The sequence below is a fragment of the Galeopterus variegatus genome, unplaced genomic scaffold (assembly GCF_000696425.1).
Source record: "Galeopterus variegatus unplaced genomic scaffold, G_variegatus-3.0.2 Scaffold5938, whole genome shotgun sequence".
Taxonomy (NCBI): Eukaryota; Metazoa; Chordata; class Mammalia; order Dermoptera; family Cynocephalidae; genus Galeopterus; species Galeopterus variegatus.
Window position 1 is genome coordinate 45,699 of NW_007732049.1, and position 7,126 is coordinate 52,824.

Consider the following 7,126-nt stretch of genomic DNA (forward strand, 5'->3'; position numbering starts at 1 on the left):
TAACCAAGTGACCAAAATCAACATTATCAATATTGGGACAAACTACTATCATATACCTCCTGAAATTATATTATATTCCTATCAAACTGCATAATCTGAATCTAAGGATGAGGGAACATCAACCAAACAAAAATTGAGTGACATTCTAAATAGCTGTACTTTCCAAAAATGCCAAGGTTGAGAAAAACAAAGTAAGGCTGAGTAACTGTTCCAGATTAGAGGAGACTAAAAACACATGACAACTAAAAGCAGACAGTGATCTTGAACTGGATATTACACTGAGAACAGAAATAGGTATAACACCTACTATTTAGATAATTGCCAAAACTTGAATATGGACTGTATTATTTCCTATGCCTGCTGTATCAAACTACCACAAATTTGGTGGCTTAAGATAACACACATTTAGGGCCGGCCCGGTGGCGCACTGCTACAGTGTGCCGCTTGGGAGTGCAGCGGTGCTCCCGCCGAGGGTTCGGATCCCACATACAGACCGGTTCCACTCACTGGCTGAGCGAGGTGTGGGCGCAGCACCGAGGGGTGCGATCCCGGTGCCGGTCCCGGTCCGGTACGGGCGCGACACTGAGGGTTGCGATTCGTTGCCGGACACGAAAAAAGACAAAAAGGAAAAAGAAAAAAAAAATAACACACATTTATTCCCTTACAGTTCTGGAGGTCAGAAGTCTGAAATCAGTTTCACCTGTCTGAAATCAAGGTGTTAGCAGGGTTGTATTCCTTTTGGACTGGTAAAGCATATAATGTCTCCAACTTACTCTTAAATAAATCAGAAATACATATATATTTAAAATGGGGCAAAATATAAACAATTAAGAAATCTGCATAAAGGGGGTTGTACCATTTTTGCAGCTCATCTGTAAGTTTGAAATTATGTTAAAATTTGAAGGCATCAACAGAATAAGTATTAGGGATAATAAAGGCAGGGATATAAAGCTAAATTTTCATGCCATTTCTAAAGTGAGTGGGATGGATTCCTAACCAGACTCAGGAAAATGGTTAAAATAATAACACTTTTTTGGATTTGGACAATGCTTATTTTCTAGATCATTTCACAGCTATTGCCTTATTTGACTCTTGCAATAACTGTGCGAGGTCAGAAAGGCAGATATTTTGGGGCCGGCCTGTGGCTCACTCGGGAGAGTGTGGTGCTGATAACACCAAGGGTTAAGATCCCCTTACTGGTCATCTTTAAAAAAAAAAAAAAAAAAAAAAAGGGCAGATATTTTTTATTTCCACTGGACAAGTGAAATATCTGAAGCATGGGAGAGTTAAGTGAAATCATCCAAGATCCCACACGAGGTTCATGGCAGAGTTACAGATTAGAAACTCTCTTCTGATTCTCCTGTGCTAGACACAAGGGAATAGTTAAGTGTGGCTGGACTCAGACAGACCTGTGCTCAAATCAGCTCAAATCCTGGCTACAACTCATTCAGCTGAATTATTCAGGGTAGACTAGGTTATGCAGTAGTGACAAATAAACTCTGAAATGTCAGCAGCTTACAAACAAAAGTTTATTTGATATCATTACAATGTAATGGAGGTCAGTCAGCAATATGGAGTGGCTTTCCCCCAAGCAGTTACTCAGGGATCAAGGCTTTGAACTTGGGAGTCAAAGACAGAGCATGTTCTTTACTTCCAGCAGTGCAGATGAGGAAGAGAAAGTGGAATTTTGGGTGGAATATTTTAAACCTGGAAATGGGATATGTCACGTCTACATTCTGTTGAGCAGAATTCAATCATATGGGCCCATCTCCATGCATGGAAGTCCGGGAAATGTAGTCTTTCTGTGCGTGATCAGAAGGAAAATAAAATAGTTCACTGAACACCTAGTTTTGACTCGGCCACATTGGCTATTGAAACTTGAGCTATTTACTTAAATTCCTTCTAAGTTTTCTCATTTATCTTTGTGTGTGTGTGTGTGTGTGTGTGTGGTTTATTTTTCTCATTTATCAAATGAAGACAATAATACCGCATAGAGTTGTATTAAATGAAGCACATAATGAACATAACATTTGTAGCATAGAGCCTGGCACCTAGTGAATCATAAATCATGCTTATTAGAATTATATATCTTCTCATATTTCTGGCAGTCCTAGTTACATCAACTTCCTGGCTGGTGGTGGAGATTATTCACACCAAACCTTGCCACGTGGTATCCATTTGCTCCTTGCTGTCTCCTCACAATGTAATGTAGGTTTGTTTCATCAAAAGGAAAGATTTTGCCTTGAGGCAGGGCCCACATGACAGAATGTAATGTGAAGAGCAGTGGGTTAGAGTATCAGTTTACAAGATACGCCTTAATGCAGAGGCTAGGGGCAGTGGAGGCATCCCTGAACCACCTGGAGGTGGGCCTTCTCACTGTTCTTAACAGGAGTTGGCAAACTTCCAACGAAGCCAGCCAAGGAGTCTATTCTCTACTCTCTGGAATGTAGAGGGAGAGGATGGGGTGGTGTCTAGGGGAGGTGAGGGGTGAGGGGTAGTAACTGTCCAGAGCTTACAACTTTCCCCATACTCACTGTCCCACTAGTTTAAGGTGGCCCAACTAAGGCCTGTCCAAACATGCCCAACTAGGGACACCCTGGGTCTCCTGCTAATCTGAAAAACAAAACTCGGATTCATGAACAGGATGTAAGGTGGACTCCCCCAAAGAGTCATGCATGACCATTTCTTTTCTGCTTGATGGAAATGTCCCTTTTGAGGGCCGGCCTGGTGGCACACTGGATAGTGCGCCGCTTGGAAAGCGCGGCGGTGCTCCCGCCCGAGGGTTCGGATCCCACATATGGACCGGTTCCCCGCTCGCTGGCTGAGCGAGGCTCAGGAGCAACGCAATAAAATAAAAAATAAAAATAAAAAAAGCCAAAAAAAAAGGAAATGTCCCTTTCGGTCTGGAAATGGGGACCTGGAACTGGAATTTGGGACCTGAAGCATGCATAGACCTTACTCCATTTCCTACACACAACCAAACCATGACGTGGCCCACCAACAGAGGGTTGTCTGATTTTCCAGTTTGTGACCAGAGTTGAGAAATTCAGCAAATTTGACAATGTAATTCATAATGGTGTAGCCAAATTAATGTGCTTTCAGATTACTAGATGTCCAAATTCTCTTGGTCTTAACAATCTAGCAGATTTGGGAACATAGTAAAAACTCAAGACTCTAGATCAAATTTTGAATCCACTTGAAACAAATAGCAACTTTTACTAAAGTTAAACATGCAAGTTTTGGTCATTCTCTCTCTCTCTCTCTTTTGTTAACAAAAATACAAGAACACAAATCCACTTTTATTTATTTACTTTTTATTTAAATCCTTTAGTTTAAATCATTGAGAGGTACAGCATCACATGGATTCTGTGTCCAACTGCCTTAGCAGGAAGGTTGCTTTGGAATTTGGCATGAGCCATGCCACTATTTCCACGGGCATGAGTTACCTTTCCCCAGGTTACTCTGGTTTGGTTTGGTTTGCCGCCAGAAGTCACCATGTTGTTCTTTGCTTTGTACACATAAGCTCATCTCTTGCCTAAGTAAAATTCAGTTTCATCTCGGGCATAAACACCTTCAATTTTAAGAAGAGCTGTGGGCTCTCTTTGGTTCCAGAGACCCCAATTATAGCCAGCAAAAATGGCCTTGGACCACAGCCTTCCAGACATATTGCCTTTTAGAAGTCCTGTTCCCAGCAGGCCTCCACAGGCTCCAAGATGGCAGAAAGAGCTTTGATCATTCTTATAAGAGGTCCTGCTAGCATCTCTGGTGGTTATTTGCAAGCCTCTGACTTCTTTGTGGCTCAAAACAACATGAGTAAATTCAGAGCTCCTCTCCCCTCCATGCAAGACCAAAGTCCAGACAGCCTCTGCCCACGATCAATGTTAGCCCCTGCTTAATTGTGCTGTGTTTGCTGACTGACTCTTTTACCTCTTGGACTCTGGTCCTTATCTGTCTCAACCTATGGTTCTTTTCCTTTCCGCTTTAAGAGTAAGAGTTCACTAAAGAGTGATCTCTGTGGACTTGACTCCTTTCTATTGATATCTGCCAAATCCTGGGAAGTCCTGTTTTCTTACCACTTTTCAAAGGCAGCTCCAGAATTTCTGTCATGGAGGTTCCTGGAAGGCTCAATTTCTTTGGAAGGTGTTTAAGCAGGTCTCTCTTGTTGCACAATTTCAAGGGGCATCCCTTATACTAAATTTCATATAAATGGAGTTGGGAATCTTGGGAACTCTTAAATTCAGGAAATTGTTATGAAGCTGCATTTTCCTAGTACTGTTTTTATATAAACTGTATTTATTTGGAATGGTTTGGTGAGTAGGGAGGCTAAAGCTTTCCCAAAGTCACCCCTTGGTGCCACCACTACCATCCATGACAAGTCACGAAAATAAATGTGCAGAGGAAATTTGAAATCAAAGGTTGTGGCAGTCTGCAGTTACCACCAGCATCTTCTTCTTTTTTTTTTTTATTTTGTCAATATACAATGTGGTTGATTATTATGACCCATCACCGAAACCTCCCTCACCACCAGCATCTTCTTCTTTTTTTTTTTTATTTTGTCAATATACAATGTGGTTGATTATTATGACCCATCACCGAAACCTCCCTCACCACCAGCATCTTCTGAAGAGTAAAGAAGCAATAGAATCTGGCTGGTTAGCTCAGTTGGTTACAGCATGGTACTGGTAACACCAAGGTCCAGGGCTCGATCCCTGTACCAACCACCCACACCAAGTCAAGGGTTAAGATCCCCTTACCAGTCATCTTTAAAAAAAAAAAAAGAGCAATATAGCAGAAGTGAAATTAAGAGGAAAGCTAGAAAAGGTAAGCAAAAAGAGGAAGAACTTTCCAGAAGTAAATCTACAGGTAAGGGCATTTAATCCCTCTTTACCAGTTCAGAGAGGATGGCTTGTGAAACCCTGTCAGTAAAAGTCTTTTCTGGAAGAGGCATAGCATGGGCCGTGAATCAGGTGACCCAACTTCACACTATAAGTCCTCTTAGTTCCAGTTATGTAACCCTGTGAAAATTGCTTAACTTTCCCAGAGAGTCTCCTGGTCTCTAAAATAGGGCCAATGACCCAGAGCACCTCACAGGGTTGTCATGAGGCTCAAATGAGATAACGTGAGAGTGTAGTGTTAAATAAAAATCACAGGAGGCCATTGTTTTGGACAAAGTTTCTGCACTACACCCCCACAGCCCAGACTGAAAATCAACGTAGAGTCACCTCTGCTAAGTTCCACACCACTCAGGTTGTGGTCTGACCTTCCTCAAAGCCACGAGAAAGAGGTAACAGCAGATTTCCCAGATAGGCCAGTTTTAATCTTCAAAAGGTGTGATAATGAATTTCCCTTTGCTTTATTTAATTCTTACACAAAAAGCGAGCATTAACTAGTCAGTTATTTTTCTCTTGTTCTGTCTTCCTATTACCATCTTACAAGGAGAGTAACTCTTTTTTTTTTTGGTCCTTTTTGAGACCAGCCGCACTGCACTCAGCCAGTGAGCACAGTGAGCGCACCGGCCATCTCTATATAGGATCCGAGTGCGCCACGGGCTCGGCCCAAGGAGGGTAACTTTGAAATGACCAATCCTCTTTTTATTCTTCATTTCTACTTTCTTCAGCCTTTGTCCGTCTATAAAATCCACCTCCTCTGCTGGGCTCGTTGGAATACTTATCCTATTTTATGAAATTACATGTTGCCCAATTCTAGAATTGCAATAAAGCCAGTTTAGATCTTTAACTAAATTTGTTGTAATTTTGTCCTTTGATAATCTAAGTGATTTGGTTTACTTTGATAATTTTTTGTTTTTGTTTTTTTGGTGGCTGGCCAGTACAGGGATTGAAACCTGGAGCTTGTTGTTATCAGCACCACACTCTAACTAACTGAACTAATGACCAGCCCTGTTTTGGTATTCATTCTTTGGTGTTTTACTTTATTTTTTTTGGCGGCTGGCCGATATGGGGATCCGAACCCTTGACATATAACACCATGGTGTAACCAGTTGAGCTAACTGGCCAGTCCACTCTGTCTTTTAAATTTCTGTTTACCTGAAAGTATCTAGGCTTCTTCAAATTTCCTCTAAAAATTTTAGGGAACCTGACAATCATTTCAAATGCAACTTATTTTTTTCTAACTTTCCCTTCTTCGTTGCAACCTATATCTGTGTCCAGGGTGTCCTTATCATCCCTTTTTATAAAGCAAATGACCGAGGAAAAGACAACAGCTGACTTGTTTCCAGGTAACACCCTAATCATCCATTAATGCTTCGGCTTGGAACAGGAATGGGGTATAGGTTGGGCCTGTGGGAAGAGAGGCAGACTCAACCTTTATAAAGCGATACAGAGACCTGATAGCAGACAGTCTGCTTTCCAATTTTGCCAAGGGAAAAGCCTAGCAGAACAGGGCCATGTTTCAACAATTTTGTTGTTTCTGCCAATTTCTATGTAAAGGGTTGGAATCACATTTTCTTCTCTCTCTTTTTTTTTTTTCCTTTTTGTCTTTTTTCGTGACCGGTAACGGGATCGCAACCCTCGGTGTCGCACCCACACCGCGCTCAACCAGTGAGCGGACTGGTCTCTATATGGGATCCGAACCCTTGGCAGGAGCGCGGCCGCGCTCCCAAGCGCCGCACTCTACCGAGTGCGCCACCGGCCTGGCCCAACATTTGAACTCTTTATTCTGGCATTTGAGGTGCTCTCTCTTTTCCTCTCTGCACCCCTGCCCCCAATCTTGCCTCTCCCCAAATAAACCATGTGCATGCCCCCTCCACACTGTCAAAGCCATCCCGCTGGCTTAGTACTCCATCTCTAAATTGAATCTATTCTGCAAAGCTCAGAAATTCTGACTTGCTCATTCCCCACCTTGTTTCCTTGACAACTCCAAAGTATCCTTTGAGATTCTGACCCAGTGTCACTTCTGAAGTCTTAGTTTATCCTCAGGCTGTTTTTCCTCCCTCCTCGGTGCTCCCACAGCTGTTATACATACCCTAACTGGTGCTTTGCTAACTGTATTGCAATTGTCTGCATGCCTCTTATTAACACCAGGTTCTGCAGCTGCCTGTGGAATTGCACACTGGGTCATTGCTGACTGGTTTGAGCCCATGTATGTTGCAGGCCAGGTATCACCCATT

At 42.4% G+C, this 7,126-nt stretch overlaps 1 pseudogene; it reads right to left on the reverse strand.

Moving 5' to 3' along the window:
* Positions 1-3,332: 3,332 nt before the first annotated feature.
* LOC103605615 lies at positions 3,333-4,188 on the reverse strand (annotated as a pseudogene).
* Positions 4,189-7,126: the final 2,938 nt, after the last annotated feature.